Consider the following 27,881-nt stretch of genomic DNA (forward strand, 5'->3'; position numbering starts at 1 on the left):
CCAATTCGGACATATTTGACATTTTGTGCGTCTCCCAGAGGTGTACATTTAATATGACGGTTGGTGGTTGCCACTTGCGTGCCAAGGGAGCCCTAACTTATCAACCACTTCGCGAGCGCTCTCCAAGCTGCTTGCGAAGTGGAAGTAAACGAGTAGATCTTTCAGTGGCCTTTAATCAACACAAAAATGGTGAGTGGCATCTGCCACAATAATAAAAGAGAAGAACAAGCAAAGCACAAAAGTGATCAAAAACTGTCACACAATCATACTATCACCATCACAAAACTCAGGAACAATGTAACACACCACTATGTCATTCTCCCCTTGCTCATGAAAGACACTGCTCACAGGTCCAGATCGATACTGGTTCTATGAACACGTTCTGATCGTCACAAAGGTTGCAAACTATCATTATTATCAGCGTTTTGTTCAAGAACTTGAGGGGGCACAAAACTTGGATCGTTTGTTACCGGCAAAACTCTGCCAGTCCCACTCTCTGGATTGCAAGGGCCATCATTTTGTTGTTCACATTCCATCATGTCTCTGTCGGAGCCAAGTGTCGGATGGATATGGTGGTTTCCCGGCCATCCGGGTAGCAGACATGGGCATACTGCAGACTCGCTTGAAGGAGTTCCACTTCCTCTGAGTGGTTCCATCTTACTCTGGCACACGTGTCTTTTGAGTAAGACAGGTCCAGGCGTGCATAGCCAAGTCGGTACCGAAGTACCAGTCGCAGAACACCAAACAAAATTTAACAGTCTTTCATGGGGAGTAGCGTTCGCTGCTGTTGACAAGAGAGAACGAATCAAGTGAAACACATCAGGGAAGACCATTTGCCAACACTTGGTCAGCAATTCACGTGACCTCAGGACCATAGTGATCACCTTCCAAACTGCTCTGTTGTAACGTTCAGCTTGTCCGTTACCCTGCGGATTATAGCTCGTGGTTGTGCTTCGAGCAATGCCTTTACTTGTAAGGAATTCTTGGAGCTCTCTGCTCATGAAAGAGGCTCCACGGTCTGGATGGCTGTCGGTGGGCATTCCAAAGAAGGCAAAAAGTTGGCAAAGGTAATCGATGACGGTAGGAGTTGTCATATATGCACAAGGGAACCCAAAAGGGAATCTCGAGTACTCATCTACGACGGTGAGGTTTTTGTCAGTGCTTGGGAGAGGACCCTCAAAATCCATATTAAGGTGTTTGAATGGCTGAATGGCTTTTATGAGATGAGCCCTTTCTGGCTGATAGAATCTAGGTTTGCTCTCTGCAAAGATTTTGCATGAACTGGTCATCCGTCGCACATCTTCCACCGAGTGAGGCAGGTTTAAAGATTTCACGAAGTGGTACATACAGTTGACTCCTGGATAGCATCGTGACTCATGAAGGTCAAGTAGTGAACGATGGTCCTGGCATGTAGATGAACAGTAGGACCTCGAGAAGGTATCAGGAGGTATGTTTTCCTTCCACGGATGATATCTGATATCAAAATCGAAGCAAGACAACTCCATGTGCCAATGCATGATCTTGTCATTCTTTATCTTACTTTTCTGTCGTTTATCAAACATGTAGCTGACAGATCGCTGATCAGTTTTGAGTGTAAAATGTTTCCCAGTCAGATAGTGCCTATGGCGGAGAGTTTTGATGATTGTCTGAGCTTCCTTTTCAACCGATGCATAACGCGTCTCCGACCCCTGAAGGGTGCAAGAGAAGAAGGCTTCAGGATGCCCAGCCTGATTGAGTGTTGCAGCTACAGCAAACTCTGATGGGTTGGTCTCAACTGCAAAATGTATTACTCATCGATTGCATTTACCACTGATTCTTCAATGTCTCGTTTGAGGTGTGTGTGTGTGTGTGTGTGTGTGTGTGTGTGTGTGTGTGTGTGTGTGTGTGTGTGTGTGTGTGTGTGTGTGTGTGTGTGTGTCGTTCATTGGTATGTTCATAAGCGAGTTTCAGAATGTGGAATGGAGTCCTCCCAGGGTGGGTTCAAAGTATGAACCTTCATTTCAGTAAGGGGTCTCGATTCATGGACCAAGGTGTGAAGTTTTCTTTTCTCAAAGTTTTGTTCTGAGGACTCTCTTTAGGATCATCACTGAGCCCCAGACGGCTTCCAACTGTAGTTCATTTGTAATAATATTCCCAGGGATGGTTTTTAATATCTCTGAGGTTCTTTGTCATCATTCCCGAAGCTCCAACTATCACTCCAACAACAACTATCACTGATACGACTTTGGCACGATTAAGTTTCCAGGATCTTTTCACTTCATGCCTGAGATCTTGGTATTTGGTCATTTTCTTCATTTCTGCATCGTTTAGTCCAAAATCACTGCTATTAACACCTCAATCAGCAATGCCTTCTTCTCTCCTTTTTCTACCTAAGTATGATATGTGGTCGCAATGCTTTGTTTTCGATGTTCACGCTCGATGGGATCATGAGGTCGTACGTGAGCAGTACTTCCATGTTTTCAGTCCATGCTTTTGGTTCGTTTTTCCCACAAATTTTCTGGAACTGGAATATCAAAGTTTGCAGATGCGCCAGCGGATTACTTCACAAACTCTGTTGTGTCATTGTGGGTACAGCTGTTCTGACATGAGTTTGTTTGGGGTTTATTTGTGTTCAGTCATTAAGCGTAATATGTCATTCTCTTTGCTAATGCCACCTCCACCTGTCCTCCCCATCTCTATCTGTTAGGGTTAGGGTGGTATCATTGGCTGTCCTGTCCTGTCCACATAATTTCATATGGATCCATTCACGATTTTGTGAGATATCCTGTACAGAGACAAACAAACAAACAGAAAAGGGTGAAAATATAACCTTTTTCACTTTCGGTGGCAGAGTAAAAATTACACTTGCAGCCCAGTCAACCACAACGAAGAAGAGTATGTGTGGACGGGGCCTAACAGCAGCCATTAAGGAGTCCTGCAGGTGATGTGGCGGCTCACACTGATGCTTTATCGACAAAAGTGGCCCTCCTCTAAAAAATGGTGAGGTTCACTGGTCTACACCAAGGTTGACCACAACATTTTAAGCCGAATGTCTCAAAGATCGACTGGCACTGAAATGGCACGACAGACCATGGTTTCCAATTGTATCCGTTATATTACCGTATCGACATTCATGCCGCTCACAGACTAATGCTCCAACTCGTAGTGCAACAGCAACCCGTAAAGACTCGGGATCAAGCTGTGTTCCCAGAGAGGGAACAGGGACATCGATGTGAAGCCACTTCCGTGGCTGCGGCCAAAAGACGGGCTCTGGTGAACTGATCCACACTGTTCATCAAGCAGACAAAAGACACTTTTGCTGCCTCAACGTCCTATGCTTTTTGGGTGAACCTGGAGAGACCTTCGTGTTCGCAAACACCGATATGGGCTGCCCTCCAAGCCAACACCGCCATTGTAAACTCCCCCATTTGCACCAAACCGCTTTCGTGGGACAGAATGGCATTGACGAAGTGGCAGACTGACAGCAATGAGAAGATGAAGCCAGGGAGGGCAATATCAATAACCCGCCTGAAACACAGACCTCCCTGCTTAACTGGGAGTGTAGCTTGCATCCAAGCAAAATCGTTAAAAGCAACATTAGAGACTTTACTAACGGTTTCGCAAACGGTGCGGTCAAAAGCTCCTTGCTGTGCACCATTCAGGAAGGAGGGAGACTCACGCAAGATATATAGGAGCTTGGGCAGAACGAAACAGCTTTGAAGCGGCACAAATGCTTCGTGTGCGTCAATTTGCTCCAGACGGCCTGCCACACGGATCAAGTCATTGTGCTGCTCGATAATAGCTTTGGGCGAAGGCTTCAGGGAGATCGGGGCACCAAAAAGAGTACAGTTGTTGATCAAAACAATCTTAATATCAGGGAGCACTACCGTAAATATGGCCTCGGTAAGCTGACAGTCATCCAGCGATTCATGGTTGAGGATGGTCAACTCACATTTGCCACCTTTGATCTCAAAACCAATGTTGGTCAGCCGGGCAATGACATTCTGGAGGTTAACCAGCACTTTCACGGTTTCATCCCCAAATGATGAGTCATCGAGATACCACATATTGAGCTCTGAATGAACCCCCCTGGCTATTGGGTCGATGCCCAGGGGAAAAACACCTGGCCCAAAGGGGTCACCCTGTTGAATGCCATAGAACAAATCAGAAGACCGAGTGTATACCTGCCAGATGAGCGGATGGATACTGGGGGTGCGCTTTCATTTTTCAGACAAAAAAAAAAGTCACGCCTCAAGCAATTCAATGCATTGCGCATGTCGATCTTGAGAAAGACCCGATTAGGAGGCGGATCTGTCAGATAAAGTCTGGCAACGTGGGCAGCCGCTTCACACCCACCTTCAGTTGAATAGCCCAACTGGACAGGACGTAGCTCAACCCCAAGATCTTCAGAAAAAGATCGGACTCCGGCTTTGGTCGCAAAGTATTGCCCACAGAGATCGGGTGAACACCACCGGCCTTCTTGGTTAGAGCATATACATTTGTGCCAAAAAAACAGGATGTGCAGCTTCAGAAACCTCTCCCCGCAGAATCATGTTCAAAAACTAAACATGGCAAGAGAAGAGAGTATGTGGGCTCCCACATCGACAGATTCCTTGCTCAAGAGAACCTAAAGGTGCCCCAGTCTGAGCCCATCAGGGCCTGCAGCCGAATCAGACGTAAATAGGTCGATCGCGATTCGGACGGAATGCTCAAAAAGAACCACCAGAGTGGCTAATTTACCGTCACGCACAGCTAGTAGGTTGAGGTCAGGCGGGGCAGCCAGGTGTTTGGCTTTGAGGCCTTTGGCCGTTTCAGCTGATTGTGGGGCATGCCCCTCACAGGACACCAGCTCTCTGATGGCCCCCTTGATATCCATATCAGCAAATTTAGTTTTCACCCTTCTGTTGATGCCTTGAGAGTTATCGGCTTTACGAGGCTTAATTGTGGAGTTGCCAGGAAGGACAAATAGAAGTGGTGGCAAGACTTCCATTGCCAAAAAAAAACAAAAAAAAAAACATCAGCCACCTGACGCTTCACTTTGGAAGTCCATGAGACATCGAGGAACCTCTTTATCGGGCACCCTAAGGCCAAAGTAACAAAAAAACAAGGAGGCAGTACCTTAAAGGAGGCGATTGTTATCAAAAATTAATAATAATAAAAAATAATAACAATTAAAAAAAACATGTTCAGTATGGGGCGGCGAGTGAGGACGATTCGCCAACTGAAAGTTTCAGTCGGTAAGGAGCAAGGAATCGTCATACTGGATGTCCTCCATCTCGTGCTGACGTTGCATCTGACGTTGTATTTAGCACAGCTACTTCCATTTGTTTGAATCCTTGTTGAGACATCTCAGAAGCATCCAAGTAGGAATGAGTAATGGATATTGAAGAGGTGCATGATTAGTTGTTTGAGCTAGTAGGTAGCACATTCTATAAAATGAGGGCATTGGAAACCTGCTGTTACAATTCAGTAAAACAAATCAACATGTCTAGAGTATCTATTCAATCATATGTATGAAGTTTTGCATCAATCTGTTAAGCAGTTCAGGAGAAGAAGATTTTTTTAACGTTTTTAATTTATGGCCGCTCATAGGACGCTATGGCCGCTCATAGGACGCGAGACCACATCATCGATAACGTCATAAATTTAATTCTTCACTCACCATCGGGTCGTGGATCACATACGTGAAGTTTCAGATTCTTCGGAAAAGGATTTTGATTCAACCGGTTTTGGTTGGAATTCCACTTCACCGATGATGTCATAATTATCACCCGAGATATCCCATTACGTGTTGATGACTTTACTAAGTTTCAATTTTTTTTTTTGTTGAGTGGTTTCGAAGAAGTCCAATTTTTTCCTTGAATCCAGCCAAATTTGAATTTGGTACGATGCATCAAGACAAAAAAGATCTCATGGGGTTGTGCTCCCCGTCCAGATGCACCCCCTATAAACGGGGTCAAAGGGGTGTTTCTTGTGTTGTTTACTTTTTCTTGTGCGTTTCCTTTTTTCGGTTATTGTTATGGTTTAGTTTTTCTTGTGTTATTGTTTAGTTTGCATCAGGAAAGTTTGGTCACCCTGCCTGTTGTGTAAATAACTGTCAGTCCTCCCACTGGGATACTAATTTATACATACAATCGAGGCTCGTGGAAGTGCAATAGCAGAATTTGAGTGAGCAAAATGGAAAGAGGGGGAAACACCAACAGCAGAGTAGAATTGAGAGACATCACAAGGGAAGTGGGAGAACGAAACATGGGGGTGAACAAGCTGCACAAAAGCTGAATGAACCACATGAAGAAGAGGAAGGGGAAAGTGAGGATGAAACAGAAAAGGAACAAAGCAACTGACAACTAACAAACAAAAAGAGAGGGAATATCACATTAACCTGGAAAAGAGTTCTTGGGAATGGGGTCACTGAGGGTAGAAGAGATCATGAGTGTGTATGGGGGATGACCTGAGTTAGTGGTGAACAGCTGTTTTGAAGCCCTGGAGGGAAGAATGGGACTGAACAGACTGAGGAAGTTGGTTCCACAGTTGAGAGAAAAGAGGAAAAAATGAGTGGAGGTGAGCAGTGAGGCTTGATTTTGGGAGTTTCAGCAGAAGATGGTTACTGGCAGACTGTGCACCCTGCAGAAATACGAGAGGGACAAAGCCAAGAGGGGGAAGAGGGTGCAAGATGAAAAAATAGGTGGTAGAATACAGAGGCTACTGACCTGCTTACGATGCAAAAGTAACAGGCCTAGAGGCTCAGCTTCAGCACACCAGATCCCAATGGTTTTGAGGCCCATGCTTTCCATCAAGAAGTGCAAAGTGCGAGGCAGGGGTCCCAATCCAAAGGGGAGAGCAGTACTCCATCAAGCTGTGGATGAATACTTGTATGTTGTCAAAAGTTAAGACTGGCCAAGGAAAGACCTTGAATGATGCCCAGTCAGCAGCTGACTTTGGAGACCATCATGGAAATATGATCTTCCCAAGAAAGATCATGGCTGATGGTGAGGCCCAGATGTTTGAGTGATTGAAACTCTTCAAGTGCTTTGTTTCGGTTGATTGTAGTGTTTGCCAGATGGTCCTTTCGGAGAGACAAGTTGAGTGTGTGGGACGTGTCGGTGTTGAAAGACATATTCCAAGTGTTGTTCCACCTTCTGATGGTGTTGAGTCTCGTATGTTCCTTTATGTGGCAATGTGTAAGCATGCATTGAAGGATATTGCAAAATAGCCTGTCCTTACAGCCAAATCAATTCCTCCAAAATTATGGATGTGATGACTTGTAATACCCCCACCATGAGCGGTGTTGAACGATACACATTTACCAAGAGAGAATTGGGGTCATCCCCACTCACCTTGTGGCACAAGGTACATCCCCATTTTATGTGGAACAAGGTGCATCCCCATTTTATGTGGAACAAGGTACATCCCCATTTTCTGTGGAACAAGGTGCATCCCCATTTTATGTGGAACAAGGTACATCCCCATTTTCTGTGGAACAAGGTGCATCCCCATTTTATGTGGAACAAGGTACATCCCCATTTTCTGTGGAACAAGGTGCATCCCCATTTTATGTGGAACAAGGTACATCCCCATTTTCTGTGGAACAAGGTGCATCCCCATTTTATGTGGAACAAGGTACATCCCCATTTTCTGTGGAACAAGGTGCATCCCCATTTTATGTGGAACAAGGTGCATCCCCATTTTCTGTGGAACAAAGTGCATCTCCATTTTCTGTGGCACAAGGTACATCCCCATTTTCTGTGATACAAGGTACATCCCCATTTTCTGTGGAACAAGGTACATCCCCATTTTCTGTGGAACAAAGTGCATCCCCATTTTATGTGGAACAAGCTACATCCCCATTTTCTGTGGAGCAAAGTGCATCCCCATTCTGTGTGGAACAAAGTGCATCCCCATTTTATGTGGAACAAAGTGCATCCCCATTTTATGTGGAAGAAGGTACATCCCCATTTTCTGTGATACAAGGTACATCCCCATTTTCTGTGGCACAAGGTACACCCCCATTTTCTGTGGAACAAAGTACATCCACATTTTCTGTGGAACAAGCTAATCCCCATTTTCTGTGGAACAAGCTAATCCCCATTTTATGTGGAAGAAGGTACATCCCCATTTTATGTGGAAGAAGGTACATCCCCATTTTATGTGGAAGAAGGTACATCCCCATTTTCTGTGGAAGAAGGTACATCCCCATTTTCTGTGATACAAGGTACATCCCCATTTTCTGTGGCACAAGGTACATCCCCATTTTCTGTGGCACAAGGTACATCCCCATTTTCTGTGGCACAAGGTACATCCCCATTTTCTGTGGCACAAGGTACATCCACATTTTCTGTGGCACAAGGTACATCCACATTTTCTGTGGCACAAGGTACACCCCCATTTTCTGTGGAACAAAGTACATCCACATTTTCTGTGGAACAAGCTAATCCCCATTTTCTGTGGAACAAGCTAATCCCCATTTTATGTGGAAGAAGGTACATCCCCATTTTATGTGGAAGAAGGTACATCCCCATCCCCATTTTCTGTGGAACAAAGTACATCCACATTTTCTGTGGAACAAGCTAATCCCCATTTTCTGTGGAACAAGCTAATCCCCATTTTATGTGGAAGAAGGTACATCCCCATTTTATGTGGAAGAAGGTACATCCCCATTTTATGTGGAAGAAGGTACATCCCCATTTTCTGTGGAAGAAGGTACATCCCCATTTTCTGTGATACAAGGTACATCCCCATTTTCTGTGGCACAAGGTACATCCCCATTTTCTGTGGCACAAGGTACATCCCCATTTTCTGTGGCACAAGGTACATCCCCATTTTCTGTGGCACAAGGTACATCCACATTTTCTGTTGCACAAGGTACATCCACATTTTCTGTGGCACAAGGTACATCCACATTTTCTGTGGCACAAGGTACATCCACATTTTCTGTGGCACAAGGTACACCCCCATTTTCTGTGGAACAAGGTACATCCCCATTTTCTGTGGAACAAAGTGCATCCCCATTTTATGTGGAAGAAGGTACATCCCCATTTTCTGTGGAACAAGGTACATCCCCATTTCATGTGGAACAAGGTACATCACCATTTCATGTGCAACAAGGTACATCCTCATTTTCTGTGATACAAGGTACATCCCCATTTCTATGGAACAAGGTACATCCCCATTTTCTGTGATACAAGGTACATCCCCATTTCTATGGAACAAGGTACACCCCCATTTTCTGTGATACAAGGTACATCCCCATTTCTATGGAACAAGGTACACCCCCATTTTCTGTGATACAAGGTACATCCCCATTTCTCTGGAACAAGGTACACCCCCATTTTCTGTGATACAAGGTACATCCCCATTTCTATGGAACAAGGTACACCCCCATTTTCTGTGATACAAGGTACATCCCCATTTCTATGGAACAAGGTACATCCCCATTTTCTGTGGAACAAGGTACATCCCCATTTCATGTGGAACAAGGTACATCCCCATTTCATGTGGAACAAGGTACATCCCCATTTTCTGTGGAACAAGGTACATCCCCATTTTCTGTGGAACAAGGTGTATCCCCATGATGTCATGTCACAAGATTTGGTTGGCTGCACCCCCTGCAACTCCACCACTGGCTGCACATTCACCATTGCCTGCACCCACTACACCGGCACATGCCCACGCTGCACCGTCGCCACTGCCTTCCCCTGCTGCACCATCACTACTGCCTGCCCCGCTGCACCATCACCACCTCATGCCCCTGCTGCACATCCACCACTGCCTTCCCCCGCTGCACCGTCACTACCTCCTGCCACCGCTGCACCGTCACCATTGCTTGCCCCCGCTGCACCGTCACCACTACCTGTCCCCGCTGCACCATCACCACTGCCTGTCCCCGCTGCACCGTCACCACTGCCTGCCCCCGCTGCACCGTCACCACTGCCTGCCCCCGCTGCACCGTCACCACTGCCTGCCCCCGCTGCACCGTCACCACTGCCTGCCCCCGCTGCACCGTCACCATTGCCTGCCCCCGCTGCACAGTCACAACCACCTGCCCCGCTGCACCGTCACCACCACCTGCCCCCGCTGCACCGTCACCATTGCCTGCCCCCGCTGCACAGTCACCACCACTTGCCTCCGCTGCACCGTCACCACTGCCTGCCCCCACAGCACCATCACCATTGCCTGCCCCCGCTGCAGTCACAACCACCTGCCCCACTGCACTGTCACCACCACCTGCCCCCGCTGCACCATCACCACTGCCTGCCCCGCTGCAACGTCACCACTTCCAATATCCTCAGCAACCTCATTCCACAACCGTAACCAACTATTATCTCCAAATTTCTCACATTCTGCTACTTGCTGCAAATTATTTAACCGCTCCTTCAACCCCATAATAACTATCCTCAAGTGGACAATTTCCTCACACTTCCGACAACCATAAGAACCCTCTGCTTCCCCTATTGTTAACATGGCCCACAATGAGCAACTATCACATTTTATGAACTCCTCTTCCTTTCTCCTTCGGTCTCGATTTAAACCCTTTTTATCCCCGTACTCCCAAGACCCCAAATGAATTAACGCTAGACTTAACCCGAGGCCTCCCCCTGCTTCTTTCAACAAACTAACACCATATACACACTAAAACTGTTATTAACACAAATACAGCTTTACAAGTCCAGTTACACGTATTCGAGATGTCATAGTCACAATCCCTATCAGTTTTCCCTGACTTGTAAACCTACCAAAGCGATAGTTAAAATTATTTTGAGCTGATGGGCATCACGGGCCTTGTGAAGATGGGCCTCAGCGATCGAGGCGGCGGTCTGCTAGTTTGGACACCACCCAAATAGCTATGTGGCACTCTCTCCAGTTGGGCTGAAACCACTGTCATTACAAATTTGTCCGAGGTCAAATGGCTTGCTCCGCTTGCCGAACGAAAAGATTATTCCCTGATGATGAATGAGATCATCATTTAAATATTCTCCAAAATAAAACGTTTAAAACCCATTGAATGAGACGGGGAATGTGACGTGTCATGACGTAATAAAAAGGAACCCCCAAACGGTCACCTTTACATTAATTAATTAATTAGTTATCTCTTAAAAAGATCAAAAGTGGAGTTTCTCCAGGTCCGTGTATCGTGATCCTCGTCAGTGTTTGGAATTCAAGTGTAAATTTAACCGGTCACGGCCTCGACCCGTATCTTGTGCATGACAGAGGAACCCTCATGTCCAGTATCAGTCCAATGTTAACCATGTTAATCAAACGGCACCGATGGGATTTGAACCTCAACCCTCTGTGTGTGTCACCTTTGGATCAGGGCAAGCGACGCAAGCAAGATACCTGTGATTAACTCATTCCACTGTTGACCCACCCCAGTAAACAATGTGTTTTAACCCCTTTCACCCCTTGGCTGTACTTTCACCTGGATCCCCATTTATTTTTACCCTCGCCGAAGGATTCGTAGAGGGTGTTGCATTTGGGTCCGTTTGTTTGTCTGTCTGTTTGTGTCTGTCCACACAAAATTTTTGTGTTTTTCTCCACAACCACTTGTAAGGAGACAAAATTTTCACCATTGGTGCAACGACTCCTGCAGAATGTTTTACAATGATAATTATGACGTCATAGGTCACATGGTTTGGCAGTCATATTGGATTTAACTGAAAACCTATAAAAATACATCAGTCAAAAGAAGTCCTGGTGAGGGTTTGCAATCTCTGAGTGCTCTTTTACTTGTTGTTCCTGTTTTATAAAACTTTGTGCATATCTGTCATATGGCATCACTTATAGAAACAAGCTCGCGACCTAAAACTACAATCCACGCAAATATTGCACAACTCCAAAATTGCAAGATGTAGTAATAACCCGAGTAAGATTGCGAATAACAATGTTATCCGCAGAGTTTGCTTTGCCGCAGGGTGTTCTGCCAGAACAGAACAGACTCAAGATCGCTTCCCGAGTCATCTTCTGTTTACAGGTGCTCATCAAAGAGGGAGCCGTACATCGGGGAAAGCCTGGTTGTTTGGAAACACCGCGACCATAGCAGATGAGATGCGGTCGACGCGGAAACGTCTTGTGGCTCTGCTGCGTTTAAAATGCGAGTTTCAAACCAGCGCTGCGCCTCGTGCGGAGTCTGGATTGCCTCACGGTAGGCTATTTTGACAGACACCTGGCCGTACCTACTTGGAGCTGTGAAACTTAGAAGGTAGCATTCCATAAATGCTCATACACTGTTCTGTTTCTCTGCACTTCTTCAAAGATTCTGAATGAGCAGCATGTCACTGATTATTACCCTGAAATATTTCCTTCCACGGTGCATTTATGTGCCACCTGCCTCCATCCACCAAAACTTGTTAACCCTATCTACTCACTATTTCTGTGGGAACGAGTTGAGAATCAAACCAAGATCTTTCCGCAACAAGTTGGGGTAGCAGATGTCTGGGCATTCTGGAGTTAAACAATGTTGTGAAAGTATTGTGTTGTTGTTTTGATGACTTGAGATAGGATATCTCAGAGGTTGTGACCTCTCCTTCGGAGCCGTCTCGTCGGGGGTTCAATTCCTGTCCGGACTATTATATGGTATGAAGTTCATCATCAGAAAGGTGAAAGACGTGTTCTCTTTCAGGAGTAGCTCGAAGCTGGCTGTCTTGTTTCTTGGTGTGCTTGTGAGGTCCGAAATATCCAAATTATGATGTTGAGAGGTTGACAAATCAAAGAAAACTAGAAAGAGCAATCAGAGATGGTAGACCTTTATGTTTTGAATCCCACTGATAGGCCGGATCATCCTTGTCACACAAGAAAATCGAATCGGCCTGGAATTGCCACCTCCCCAACGCATCCACCAAGTTTTGTCCGAATCCGTCCACAACGTTTTGAGATACCGTGCAATATGTACAGTAGTTTTGGTCCCATCTCTCAATGGTGAAGAATCACGTAAAACAAACAAACGGATCTGGATCGTTTTCACACAGGTCTGTTTGTCTGTGAGCCGGATATCTCAAAAGGTTAAGGACGGATTTCGGATGAAACTTAGTGGACAGGTTGGGTGTGTGACGAGGACGAATTGATTCGGTTCTGGTGAAGATCCGGATCCGAGAATCTTTTTTTTTTTTTAACCTGATGCCATTCAAGTTACCTCCACAACCCAAGATGGATGGTTTGAGCTGTATTCACTTGTTCACCCTGTAAATGTACATCTTTTATTAAGAATAAGTAATTCAGGTTGTTTTGGGGGGGTTTTTTTTGCCTTTGTACTCAATTTAAGTAGCCACAACAGGTTTCAGCAAAGGTATTTTTTCAGATAACAGTACTGACATCAACGTACTGTGCAGTACCTGCAAGTGAAGCATTGCCTTAAGAAAGATATCAAAGAGTGATTCAAAATGTTAATAATGCAATCTACTTGCACAATAACAAACAGGGATGTGGCCGTTTTTGCAATCCTCCAGGGTGGGGAACAAAAACAACACACCCAACCACAGCCCTTGGGGGAACAATCCTTAGATCCGATCTTCACCACATGAAGCAGGTTTCCCTTGCGGGTCTATTGTTAATAAAACAGTGAAAATAGGTTGGATCTTGGAGAAGAGGCAGGAAGAGATTACCTTGGAGTTAACTTTGACCGGACTGGGCAAAGCTTGGGAAAAGCTCGTCTCACGGCATGAGAGAGATAGAGAGAGGTAGTGTAGTACAGAGGTTGGGGAAAGCACATACAAAGGAAAGATTGGGGATTATAAAAGAAAGATTGGGGGCAAAGAGCTGAGGCTAAGCAGTGGAGCCAGCAGAGCTGGACTCCTTGTTCTGACAGCTCGACTTAGGGGAACAGTGATGGTTGTCTTTGCAGATGATAGTATGGGTTCAGGGCCAACTTTGGACCTAGCATTGATCAAGACTAGGCGTCATGAGCGACCTTACCACCATTAACTGATCACGTACTATGCCACCACAATGCTCGCTCCCACGCATTTCAGGTTTCCGTTGCTTTGCACCCAGTGTTCCGATCCCTCAAGTTTCATAAACCACAAGCAAATTGGTAGTTAATGCCAACGGTTCCATCGTACAACTTTCCTGACGTCAATTCAATTCCACCTCTGAGACCACATAAACTCGCTGAGCTGTACTCGCAATTAGACCTCTGGGACCACCGACTCACTAAATCATTACTATTTTAATGTCAAGACCCAAAATCAAAATTCTCTGTTTCGTACATTCCAGTTTTTTTTTTTCTTCTTTTAAATAATTGCAAATGACAACTGGTTTAAAATCCCATCAATTGGTGGCTTTGTTATAATGCAGAGCTCAGACTGCAAAGCAATAGGACAAAGTTTGTAGGACAATCCGAGTGGAAGGACAGACTGAAACAAAAACTAAGGTGGGGAGAATATAGATGTGCAACAACTCATTGGCTAATTGGGTAAGGCCTGAGTAGTACGAGTTTGATAGTCATGGGCGATCAGATGTAGATGTCAATTATGCTGTTTTCTCCTATGGTGTGGACATTAAATATTTGCCTTTGCTAGTTGAAGCCAGTTGCCCTCAATACATTTTAGATATGTAGTCGTGACAATGAAAAGCACAACCATGGGACTTGAACGGTGAGTTAGGCAACTCAGTTTCAAGCAAGGTAGCGGCCTCCAAGGTTGCGATAAACTCTTTGAAGGAAATAGAAGATACGTAATTATAGCAACAGTGCAGAAAGCAAATCAATTCAGTTACACTTGGATTGCTTCCAAAATCAGGGTATTCTGGTGTAATACTTCGTAATCCGGTTATAAACCCTTGAATAGGTTGAAGCTAAGTTATGTAGGTGAGGGAGGTTTTGTTGCACCAGGTAAATTCCCAATGGTATACGGGAATTCTCAGAGATTCTTAGCCAAGTAGATCTCATAAATACTTGTGGGGGAGGGAAGAGGGGTTGTGACATCATCCCCCTCTCCCTTTATTCTTCAACATTCCCTTATACTCACCTCTGAGCCATCTAGCCTGGGTTCAAATCCCGACCCAGCTATAAACTGTTTCACCAGCTGGGTGATTGATCAATGTGTGTCGTCCCTCAGGTGGATGTAAAACAGGATTCGTGTCTGCCGACATTAGTTGGTGTATGTTAAAGAACCCACGGTGTCCTTTGTGAAGAGTAGACGAGCTATCGCTGACACCTTGAACAAATTACAAATTCCTGCCCTAACTACTGCTGGGAGAGGGATGGCAAATTGCTCATCATGACCCCTTGCCAAGAAACTGATTTGGCAGAAGCAACGCAATGTTACATAAAGCAATTTCATTGGCAAGGAGTACAGTCCTGGATGGGTCGCCAATCTGACGCAGGTTACCCCGAAAGGTTATTGCCCCAGTACACTGGTAATCATTTCACCGACTTCAGAAGGATGACAGGCTGAGTCAACCCCACCTGGTGTTAATTCAATGGGAACTCAAGACCCTAAAGTCCCAAGCCAGCCACCCTGACCGCCAAGCCAACACCAGGCTAGGGTGTGGGTTTAAGTGAATAATTATTCAAAAAAGTACTTGCAAATCATCCGATACTAGCAGGGTACCTGTCTCCGACAGGTTCGTAGATGTCTCACCTCAAATGAGCAAGTTTTTGGAGTGTATACCGGTAGAAACAGGAATTCAATGTAAAGTGATAATGTGGATCGTGACATGTGGTATGCGTTTACTTTAAAAACAATGGCGGTCCTCTAAGAACCATCATGAGTGATGAAATTATATACACATACTGTATGTGTATATACATACATATATACATATATATATATATATATATATATATATATATATATATATATATATATATATATATATATATATATATATATCCATATATATATATATATATCCATATATATATATATATATATCCATATATATATATATATATATATATCCATATATATATATATATATATATCCATATATATATATATATATATATCCATATATATATATATCCATATATATATATATATATATATATCCATATATATATATATATATATATATATATATATATATATATATATATATATATATATATATATATATATATATATATATATATATATATATATATATATATATATATATATATATATATATATTGTTGCGGATTCGCGCCCGTAGGCGTGCTGACGGCCACGTAACTCAAATCGCGGCACGTCGCCCACCGGACGGACAATCCAGTCGTGACCCTCTCGGACTAACGCCGGGAACCAGTCACGGGTGGACCTTTCGGTCTCACCGCGATCGAGCCAATCAGCCCCCGCGTGGGATAGGGTTGCTCGCCAAATTCGACCTACCTAAGTACCCACGCGGAGGGTAGACCGGGCGATGGCACCTCGCCGCAGGTCGACTTCGGACACGGGCCACTTAAGCGACCCGTTCCGTACTATCGGGATAACCGAGCGGTGTTTATCGTCGACCTCGACGGTTCGATTAATTATCGGGCGTATTCAGCCCACTACCAACCCTTTACGTGAAGCAAGATGAGGATTCAATGAAGGAAATGACGAAGCGAAGCGGGAAACAGTTCAACACAAAGCACATTTATTCGCGCCGAACGGACAGCACACATATTCAATTCCACCAAAAGCACACAGAAAAGAAAAACACAATTCAATTTACACAAAAAGCAAATGCGACAATGCAGATCTAATTCCGATTACGCGAGCACACGGCAACACTTATACAATTTTACTTCACAGACGGCGCCGACAACACATACCAAAAACCAAGGAAAAGAATACCCTCAAGGATGAGGCGGGCCTGAGGCCGAGACCGGGTCGGGCCTACCCGTCTGGTGATGAGACGCGGAGCGGCGATGGTGCCTCAACTCCGCGGGCCTCGCGGGCAGTGTCTGGTAGGGGGTGGGAAAGGGGCCCCCTTGGTCGCACTATCTCAGCGCGGGGGGGAAACAGGAGGGGGTTGCTGATGCTCGGGGTATAGAGGATTTTTATTGTCCCGCGACGAGCGTCTCCACCTCGGCCAGGTCGCGCTGTCGGCCTCCCTGGGGTGCAGCTCCCTGCACGACGCGAGCACCCCCTCGTCTGCCCTCGCCGCCTCTCCACAGCTCCGTCCCCTCCGCTCCGGCTCCAACGCACACGACGACCAGCTCCTTCTTGCCAACTCCACCGCCCGCGAAGTCTTAACTCTCTCATCTCTTTCGACTCTACTACTCCCTGGACTGACGAACACGGTCGCTTATATCAGCCCCGTGGCTTCGCCCTCTCATCTTTGACCCCCTCCCTTCGACCTTTCACCTCGCTCCCCATTGGCCCGAGAAAAAGTGGGCGTGAATGCTTTTTGATCCATAAATTTGCATATATCAATCGCCCTCCAACGCCCTCGGGGCGGGGCCACCCGCCCTCGCTCACCGATTGGACGGCAAAAAGTGGGCGTGTGTCGTTTTTGATCCGTTTTTGAAGCACAAAATCCGTGATTTTGTACACGCTGTTCGGCGCGCGCCCTGCACGAGTCCAACACCGGTACCCACAAGCGGCGCAAGAACGGTGGCGATGCGACGGTTGCGAGGTGTGACGTGAAGGTCGTGGCGGTTGTGGTGAAGCGGCGTTGTGGTTGGTGGTTGATGTTGTGACTGGTGGTGGTAACAATGGCGGTTGGTCCAAATTAAAGATAGTAAAAGAAAAACGGCTATCCTGAAGAGTCGCAGCACGCATAAATGACATGTATTCCCACTAGACAACGGGTTTGGGCCTAACTACACATGTACTTACCGAGATACCTCACCTAAGGGACCTGAATGGTGGTTTGCGAATTTGGTAACCACAACAATATTGTTGCGGATTCGCGCCCGCCGGCGTGCTGACGGCCACGTAACTCGAATCGCGGCACGTCGCCCACCGGACGGACAATCCAGTCGTGACCCTCTCGGACTAACGCCGGGAACCAGTCACGGGTGGACCTTTCGGTCTCACCGCGATCGAGCCAATCAGCCCCCGTGTGGGATAGGGTTGCTCGCCAAATTCGACCTACCTAAGTACCCACGCGGAGGGTAGACCGGGCGATCGCACCTCGCCGCAGGTCGACTTCGGACACGGGCCACTTAAGCGACCCGTTCCGTACTATCGGGATAACCGAGCGGTGTTATCGTCGACCTCGACGGTTCGATTAATTATCGGGCGTATTCAGCCCACTACCAACCCTTTACGTGAAGCAAGATGAGGATTCAATGAAGGAAATGACGAAGCGAAGCGGGAAACAGTTCAACACAAAGCACATTTATTCGCGGCACACGGGAAGCACACATATACAATTCCACCAAATGCACACAGAAAAGAAAAACACAATGCAATTTACACAAAAAGCAAATGTAAAAGCGAAGACACAATGCAGAGCTAATACCGACTACCGAGCACACAGCAACACTTATACAATTCTACTTCACAGACGGCGCCGACAACACATACCCAAAACCAAGGAAAGAATACCCTCAAGGATGAGGCGGGCCTGAGGCCGAGACCGGGTCGGGCCTACCCGTCTGGTGATGAGACGCGGAGCGGCGATGGTGCCTCAACTCCGCGGGCCTCGCGGGCAGTGTCTGGTAGGGGGTGGAAAAGGGGCCCCCTTGGTCGCACTATCTCAGCGCGGGGGGAAACAGGAGGGGGTTGCTGATGCTCGGGGTATAGAGGATTTTTATTGCCCCGCAACGAGCGTCTCCACCTGGGCCAGGTCGCGCTGTCGGCCTCCCTGGGGTGCAGCTCCCTGCACGACGCGAGCACCCCCTCGTCTGCCCTCGCCGCCTCTCCACAGCTCCGTCCCCTCCGTTCCGACTCCAACGCACACGACGACCAGCTCCTTCTTGCCAACTCCACCGCCCGCGAAGTCTTGACTCTCTGTTCCCTCTCGACTCTCCTACTCTACTACTCTCTGGACTGACGAACACGGTCGCTTTTTATCAGCCCCGTGGCTTCGCCCTCTCATCTTTGACCCCTCCCTTCGACCTTTCACCTCGCTCCCCATTGGCCCGAGAAAAAGTGGGCGTGAATGCTTTTTGATCCGTTTTTGAAGCACAAAATCCGTGATTTTGTACACGCTGTTCGGCGCGCGCCCTGCACGAGTCCAACACCGGTACCCACAGGCGGCGCAAGAACGGTGGCGATGCGACGGTTGCGAGGTGTGACGTGAAGGTCGTGGCGGTTGTGGTGAAGCGGTGGTTGGTGGTGGTAACAATGGCGGTTGGTCCAAATTAAAGATAGTAAAAGAAAAACGGCTATCCTGAAGAGTCGCAGCACGCATAAATGACATGTATTCCCACTAGACAACGGGTTTGGGCCTAACTACACATGTACTTACCGAGATACCTCACCTAAGGGACCTGAATGGTGGTTTGCGAATTTGGTAACCACAACACTACCCCTCCCCTTTTTACAGACTCGTCCCGAGTCGTCAAATTTTCGTGTGCCATCATGTGTAGGTTTCCCTAGTACATTTTACCTACGGATCCCTGAGTGCGACATTCATGGTATTCGTGTCCCCAAAATAAATAACCTGAGGGCTGCGTAACTACCTAAACAAACTCACTCACACGGACGACTTAAATAAAATTGCCGGCGCTAGGACAGACATGCCGGGGGCGCACTCATATTTACAGTACATCTTAACCTTAACTTACAAATTTTACACTAAACCATGGCCCAGGATCACTGAACTCTGCAAAAGAAAAGCAGTTAGCAGGGAGCCAGGCTGCCCACATGCAGTCTCTGGCTCAAAACAATGCAGGTGACAGGGAACGTGGCTGGCTGCTCACACGCAGTCCAAGGCCTTCCCTTTTGAACTGAACGCAGTGAACCACAACGGTGCATGGGCTGCACAAACGCAGTCTCCGTGCCAGCTCAAGTGGCACACGCAATGAGCACAACGAATGGATGCATGAATGGATGGACGCAAAACACGGTGCACGGGCCGCCACTGCAGGCCCGTGTTGTAGCTGCCAACAGGGCAGTTCTCGCAGCTTGCAAACTGTTGCCTTGCGGATCCTGGCGCACATGGAAATGAACAGGGAGGGCAAAGCAAAAATTGAACGGGGGCTGGTGAACAGGGGCAGTGGGCATGGCATGGCAAAGGCAGCAGGCAAACACAGCCCGCAGAAGAAGGCCGCTGCAGACAAACACAGCCCGCAGAAGAAGGCCGCTGCAGGCAAACTCAGCCCGCAGAACCAGGCCGTTGCAGGCAAACACAGCCGGTAGATGAACTGGCCGGCACAGGCCTTGAAGAAAAACAGCCAGCAGATGAACTGGCCGGCACAGGCCTTGCAGCACAGCAGCTGCAGACGATCCAGCCGGCACAGGCCTTGCAGCACCACAGCTGCAGATGATCCGGCCGGCACAGGCCTTGCAGCAACACAACAGCTGCCGATGAAGTTGGCCGGCCTCTGCCTTGAAGAAAAACACGGCCAGCCGATGAAGTTGGCCAGCCTTTGCCGTTCAGCGGAGGTTGGTGGAGGGAGTGCGGTGGTGCTGGCCACTTGGAAGGCGGGCTCGGACCTACCTACCTGTCTCCCTCCCACCTATCGCCTTTGCCTGTCACTGTACATACCCACTCCCTTAATTTGTCAAACCCCAATTTAGCCCCAACTTATTTTTTTGTTGTTTTTATTTTTACTTCCCCACTATAAATCGTCCCCTAACCCCCTTTATCGTCCTTGTTCAGCTAACCTATCCTGTCACCTGGCCTACTCCCAACCCCTACGTTCCCTTCCCGGAGGGGAATAAGGGAGAGCTAACGTCCTGTGTCGAGGCCCAACGAAGCCTCAGAATGGCCTCCCCAGAGTTCAGCGATCTATAACCAAAGTGGGTCCAGCGGCCCACAACGACAGCGATGGGATGGATGGTGCGGAGGGGTACATCTCCTAATCTACCCTAACCATTTAACTGTTAAACTACCCCGGGGCTTTCAACAAGCGCCTCTCGCTTAAACTATTGGTTCTAACAACCCAGATTCCCGTCGCCTGTGTTGGTGTCCTCACAATTTCGGGCCTCGCCCCCCAATTTTCTCTCCGTGCCCTCACACGGTCTCCTGGCTGGGACACGTGGCTCCCTTTGGCAGGCACGACCCTCTGCCGATTCTCCCGCTATGGCACCCCCGGGCACTACACTGCCTCCGAGCCTACCAGCTCCCTAACACCGGGGAGTGCCCCCCATGGCACCTCCCCTGAAACGCACACGTGGCAGGCCGGCCTCCCGGGCCCCTTTCCGAGGGTCACCCGTGCCCACAACACTGCCCACGCGGCTAATGGCGCCCCGGGCCCCCGCACCAAGCAGGCGCACCCGTGCCCACTACTCTATCCCGGCCCCCCATGGGCCCATGGCCTACCGCGGCCGACTAGCCTGGTGCCCGGGGTACCCACTCAGCGATACTCACCTTTCGCAGCCACGCTCCCAAGCCCGTCAACAGGGCTCCTGCACCCCTCCAAATGGGTCTCGAGCCTACTTTCCCACCAACAACAAAACGACCTCCATTTTTCAATTTGACTAACCCAGCTAACTCACTTTACTCTGACCCCGGGGTCCCTTGGGCGGGAGTCACTCCTCCCCCCAATCACTCATCGCACCATGCATTCCCCATTCGCTCCATACACACAGACCCGCTGGCCTCACTCACTCATCATGTACTCACCTCACAACTCTTCAACACACACACACCGCTGAACTCTGCCATCCTTCTAACTACATCCCCTAACTAACTCGTGCTCCCACGTCGTCCCTTAAACTAAAGCACGTTCCTTTTAACACTACGTAGCTAAACTACGTCCCCTCTACACATCCACAAGTCTGTCACTGTCTCCAAATAATCCCATTAATCAATTCCCCAACCTAAATCTGGCTACAATCCCTCTAACTAATCCATTCCACGGACTCCATGAGGACTTACCCCTGCCCCATGAAGTCGGTCTAACTAAGCTAACCCTTCCCCCTAACTAGTTTCCATCCTGTGCCCAGGTAAGGGGGTCTTCCACCCCTTGCCCAGGAATCCTTTGCACCCGAAAGTGAGGCTTACTGTTTTTTTTGTTTTTTTTCCATGCGCAGCACCTGCGCGGCAACTCAGAGCTCGCGCACTTTGCACCTGCCCGTGACGTCATGCAGCTGCACGTGTTCCTCGTCCCTCCTTGGACGGTACCATCCGGCAGAGATACCCCTCCTGCCGGATTCCAACCCCACGTGCAGCCATGGCGTCACCGTGCGCATAAAAAAAAACACAAGCCCCACGTCTCGAGGGGTTCCCCACGCGAACACATGTGCTTTGCCCGTTGGAGCTTAACACACACGATTGCGTGGAGAACCCGTCCGGTCCAAATCCGTAGTCCTGCCTAAACTTTGTCCGTCCGCGGGATCGGCAAATCCACCGCGTGCGTTTCCGGACCGGGACTTCACTCTCGCAAGCGAGCACGTGGCGGTCTCGTGCGTTGCACAGCACGAACCGCGTGCTCACTGCTGGGTGAACCCGGCACGGTCCGCGAAACAACTACAGCCGCTACTCGGCTTTCGTTCCTCCCATGTCGCCGTCGTCGCCATTCGACCCACGCACACCTGCGTGTCACGACGCTCACACTGCATTCCATCACATTCACACCGGGAGACGCGGCTGCGTGCTCCCGAATGCCAACCGACATCTCCCTTACATACCGCTCTCTCACACACACGGTCTCCCTTGCACACGGCCGTTCACTCACGCGTGCCTCACTACTCACACAAACCATACTACTCACACACGCGGGGGCACTCAACCGCTGTGCCTCATCCACACACCGTGCCTCACTCATACACGCGGGGGAACTCAACCGCGGTGCCTCATCCACACACGCGGGGGCACTCAACCGCGGTGTCTCATCCATACTCCGTGCCTCACTCACACACGCGGGGGAACTCACCCGCGGTGCCTCATCCACACTGGCCGTTTCATCCACACACACGGCCTCACTCACACACGGTGCCTCACCCACACACGCGGGGGAACTCACCCGCGGTGCCTCATCCACACTCCGTTCCTCACTCACACACGCGGGGGCACTCACCCGCGGTGCTTCATCCACACACGGCGTGCTGAGAAGCACGTACTCCGGCACCATCGCCACCACACCACTCACACACGGGGTCGCTTCCACACACGGGGACGCACTCACGCCTTGCACCACACACACAGGGACAACCACACTGGGGATTCGTGTCCCCACAAGGGTCTCCGGGGCCTCTATACCCCCCAAGCTCTCCGTGCACCCGTCCACAGCACCCCTCCCCTCAACCTCGCAAAACACGACCGAACTCACCTGGTCGTGACTCGCCTCAAGGGGGCATACTCCCTCCCCTCGTTCCTGGAGGAGGCCATCCAGGTGCTCGCACTGGGTCCCCACACGCTCCGCGAGCTCACCCCCATTATCCTCCACTACCTCCGTGTGTGTGTGCGCGTCACTTACCCCGTCTTCATCGTGTTGTCTTCCGTCTATTTTTTTTGTCTCCCGTGTCTCTATACATTTATAAGTTTCTGTCGTCGTCACCTCGTGTCTCGTCTCACACGTTTTGGTCTCCCCATTTAATTTTTCCCTTTTGGTCACCGTCGATTCCTCTGTCACGACCCTCGCCCAACACGCCCCCCGAATTATTTTTTTTACCCGCCTCCACCGCGGGCCTGTCAGCCGTTGCACCCCCACCCAGCTCGTTTGCTCCCACACGTGGAGTCGCCATTCCCAGCTCCCTGGTCACGGCCTTCATGCCCGCCTGCAGGCATCGGCCCATGTTCTGCGTCTCACCCCGTAGTTCTTTCATTTCTTCCTTCATGTTTGTTTCCATTCCGTTCATTTGTTGTGTATTCGCATCCAATTTTTGTGTATTCGCATCCATCTTCGTTTTCACTTCATTTGTATTTGTATCCATCTTTTCATTCATTTGTTTGTTCATGCCTTTCATTTCGTTTTTCATATTCGCTTCCATCTTTTCGATCATTTCCGCATTCATCTTTGCCAGCATGGTGAATAGCTGGGCCATGTCGGGTGCGCTTGGGTGAGCCGTTTCGGCAGGGATCGGGGAAGGGTTTTGGTGGAGAGGGGGGGGAAGGTGTCATACACCGCGGCCGCTGCCGCACCCATTTCGGGCTCTGGGTTCAGTTGGGCGAGTCCGTGTTCCTGCACAATCAACATTTCCTGCTCGGGGATTCCATCCTGGACCATGGATCCTACACATTCTACATCCATTTCTAATACCCCCGGCTCCCGCTCGCCTTGAGACGCCATCTTGCTTCTCTAAAAGGGTTAATTTGAATCGCTCGTAATTTGGAGGGAATCGGGGGTCGCTTCTCTCACCCCTGGACCGATTCCCGTGAATTTAGCCGGAGACAGGAGAGCCCGTTTTCCTGTTCTCCGATACCAGTGCCGCGAGGAGGGCGATGAATTTGTATCGCACGACCTGACACCAGTGTTGCGGATTCGCGCCCGCCGGCGTGCTGACGGCCACGTAACTCGAATCGCGGCACGTCGCCCACCGGACGGACAATCCAGTCGTGACCCTCTCGGACTAACGCCGGGAACCAGTCACGGCTGGACCTTTCGGTCTCACCGCGATCGAGCCAATCAGCCCCCGCGTGGGATAGGGTTGCTCGCCAAATTCGACCTACCTAAGTACCCACGCGGAGGGTAGACCGGGCGATCGCACCTCGCCGCAGGTCGACTTCGGACACGGGCCACTTAAGCGACCCGTTCCGTACTATCGGGATAACCGAGCGGTGTTATCGTCGACCTCGACGGTTCGATTAATTATCGGGCGTATTCAGCCCACTACCAACCCTTTACGTGAAGCAAGATGAGGATTCAATGAAGGAAATGACGAAGCGAAGCGGGAAACAGTTCAACACAAAGCACATTTATTCGCGCCGAACGGACAGCACACATATTCAATTCCACCAAAAGCACACAGAAAATAAAAACACAATTCAATTTACACAAAAAGCAAATGCGACAATGCAGATCTAATACCGATTACGCGAGCACACGGCAACACTTATACAATTTTACTTCACAGACGGCGCCGACAACACATACCCAAAACCAAGGAAAAGAATACCCTCAAGGATGAGGCGGGCCTGAGGCCGAGACCGGGTCGGGCCTACCCGTCTGGTGATGAGACGCGGAGCGGCGATGGTGCCTCAACTCCGCGGGCCTCGCGGGCAGTGTCTGGTAGGGGGTGGGAAAGGGGCCCCCTTGGTCGCACTATCTCAGCGCGGGGGGGGGAAACAGGAGGGGGTTGCTGATGCTCGGGGTATAGAGGATTTTTATTGTCCCGCGACGAGCGTCTCCACCTCGGCCAGGTCGCGCTGTCGGCCTCCCTGGGGTGCAGCTCCCTGCACGACGCGAGCACCCCCTCGTCTGCCCTCGCCGCCTCTCCACAGCTCTGTCCCCTCCGCTCCGGCTCCAACGCACACGACGACCAGCTCCTTCTTGCCAACTCCACCGCCCGCGAAGTCTTAACTCTCTCATCTCTTTCGACTCTACGACTCCCTGGACTGACGAACACGGTCGCTTATATCAGCCCCGTGGCTTCGCCCTCTCATCTTTGACCCCCTCCCTTCGACCTTTCACCTCGCTCCCCATTGGCCCGAGAAAAAGTGGGCGTGAATGCTTTTTGATCCATAAATTTGCATATATCGATCGCCCTCCAACGCCCTGGGGGCGGGGCCAATTCGCCCCTCGCTCACCGATTGGACGGCAAAAAGTGGGCGTGTGTCGTTTTTGATCCGTTTTTGAAGCACAAAATCCGTGATTTTGTACACGCTGTTCGGCGCGCGCCCTGCACGAGTCCAACACCGGTACCCACAAGCGGCGCAAGAACGGTGGCGATGCGACGGTTGCGAGGTCCTCCTTCCTCATTACTCCCCCAAGCCTTGCTCTCCTACTTCCCCTCCCTCCTCTCACTACACTCATTCTTCCACTTCCCCTTCCTTCTCTTCCTCTCTCCTCTCACTACCCCCCTGCCCTCATTACTCTACTCCCCCTCCCTACTCTCACTACTCCCCCCCCCCACTCTTCTACCTCCCCTCCCTTCTATCCTCTCCCTATCCTAGTCCCTCTACTCCCTACTCCCACTACTCTCCCTCTCCTCATCCCCCTCCTCCTCCTCCCCTCCTCCTCTTCCTCCCCCTCCTCATCATCCTCATCCTCATCCTCCTCCCCCTCCCCTCCCGTCAGACCAGATGCATCAAAACAGCTGTTGGAATGCATTGTTGTGTAAAACCAGCGATATTCGTCCGATTTTTTTCACCTTTTGCTGAAACTGAAACTTGAACCATCTCAATGACTACAAAAAATGAAATCAGAAGGTTAATTAGAGTTAAGATATCGCCGTGAGGGAGTCTGAATGGACTTTATATTACAGCTTGCCTTGATTTCAATTAATATGCATTTTTGTCGAAAAACACGAATTTTCTTCCAGTTTTTTACATCCGAAACTTACACTATCTTAGCGACAACAACGACAACAACAACAACAACAACAACAACAACAACAACAACAAAAGAAACCAGATATTGAATTAAACTTAAGCTAAAGCCTGAGAGTGTGAGAAAGTGAGAGCCTCACAAAAGAGGAAAAACGGAGCGAACAAAATGGCGGCGATTTGATTTTGAAGCCCCTTCCTTAATGAGGTAAGCCCCACCCTGAACCGAGAAACCCCTCCCCAAACGGACAGACAGACTGGCGCAGATTATGCATAAGAAGATATAAGAATGTTATTGCGGACCCGGGGTTGGGGGCGAAGACCACGAGGGGTGAACTACCTCGGCTTCCCACCAGACGCTGGTGTCACAGGCCATCGCACACGAATAACTTCGTGACGCGGCGGGTTGTTAATCGACCGTGAACGCCAATAACTTGACCACGTGACTTAGGGTCCACCGTCTAATACCGTTTACCTGAAGGTCACATGATCTAATTACCGGGGATATGCCCTCTGTACACACTTGCTCAAACTGGATCACCTTACCAGATCAGATGCAGCCGAGTGGAACTGCCAAGCACATACCGGCTAGGAAACAGTTCGTTGGGGAATAACGTCCCGGCTAAACGAGGGTGCGAGCCAAGCTGGACCAATGGAAGAAAACACGAAAATGAGCTGGGAACATTTCTATACAAAGCATTTATTTACAATCAAGCGAGGAAAAGTATGTGGCACATTGAATGAGTTTATTTTATGTACAGCAGCGAAAGAAAGGAATTTGTGCAGTGCGGCAAAAGACAAGCAATCTTACAAAAGAGACACAGAGCAGAATTATCCCTTATAACTTCTACAATCTTAATTTATACTAGGACAGGTGCCATCACACACACACACACCTGCATACACACAAACACACACACACACACACACACACACACACACACACACACACACACACACACACACCCAAGGAAGATTAGATAGCCCAGAGAGAAAGAAAGCAGGTGAGGGTAAACGACCTCTCAACACCTGACGTGGTCGGAAGACCAACGCAACCCAGAACACGAAGGGAGAGGGAGATGGGAGGAATACTGGTTGTGTCTAAAATGTCAGAGTGGGAGGTGTGGTGTCGTGCAATGTGGGGGGTGCAGCGTCGTGCCAGAGGAAAATGGGATTGCGAGTCAATAATGATGTTCTTTGTGCGTCCATGAGAAACGGGATAGAGGGGTGGATATAGAGAGAGGAGAATAGATGCGTGAGGCGAAAGATCCATAATCTAGCTGTGTAAAGGTCTGTATGTGTAGCGTGTACCTCCGTGAGACACTCCACCTGAGTATTCCCACCTCGTGATATGGCGTATTATCTCCTGCTTAATTATTTGCCAGGGCTTGTGACAACGTTCACTCTGAACTGGTCCGTCTGGCTGCGTGGGTGTGGCAGGACGTCGACAGCATGGCAGA

General features: G+C 49.0%; 2 protein-coding genes across 2 annotated transcripts in view; one reads left to right on the forward strand and one right to left on the reverse strand.

Moving 5' to 3' along the window:
• Window positions 1-12,058: 12,058 nt before the first annotated feature.
• The window catches only part of LOC147013573 (R-spondin-2-like), a 61,608-nt gene continuing 45,785 nt past the window's right edge, over window positions 12,059-27,881 (forward strand). The window contains exon 1 of the mRNA XM_085855498.1: window positions 12,059-12,175. The gene's annotated coding sequence lies outside the window, so the exon portion shown is untranslated. The remainder of the gene's footprint in view (window positions 12,176-27,881) is intronic.
• LOC147013574 (medium-chain acyl-CoA ligase ACSF2, mitochondrial-like) overlaps window positions 26,154-27,881 on the reverse strand; it is a 197,713-nt gene continuing 195,985 nt past the window's right edge. The window contains exon 17 of the transcript XR_015051376.1: window positions 26,154-27,065. The gene's annotated coding sequence lies outside the window, so the exon portion shown is untranslated. The remainder of the gene's footprint in view (window positions 27,066-27,881) is intronic.

This window comes from Eptatretus burgeri, chromosome 14 (assembly GCF_056783735.1).
Source record: "Eptatretus burgeri isolate ZD-2024b chromosome 14, Ebu_testis_v1, whole genome shotgun sequence".
NCBI lineage: Eukaryota > Metazoa > Chordata > Myxini > Myxiniformes > Myxinidae > Eptatretus > Eptatretus burgeri.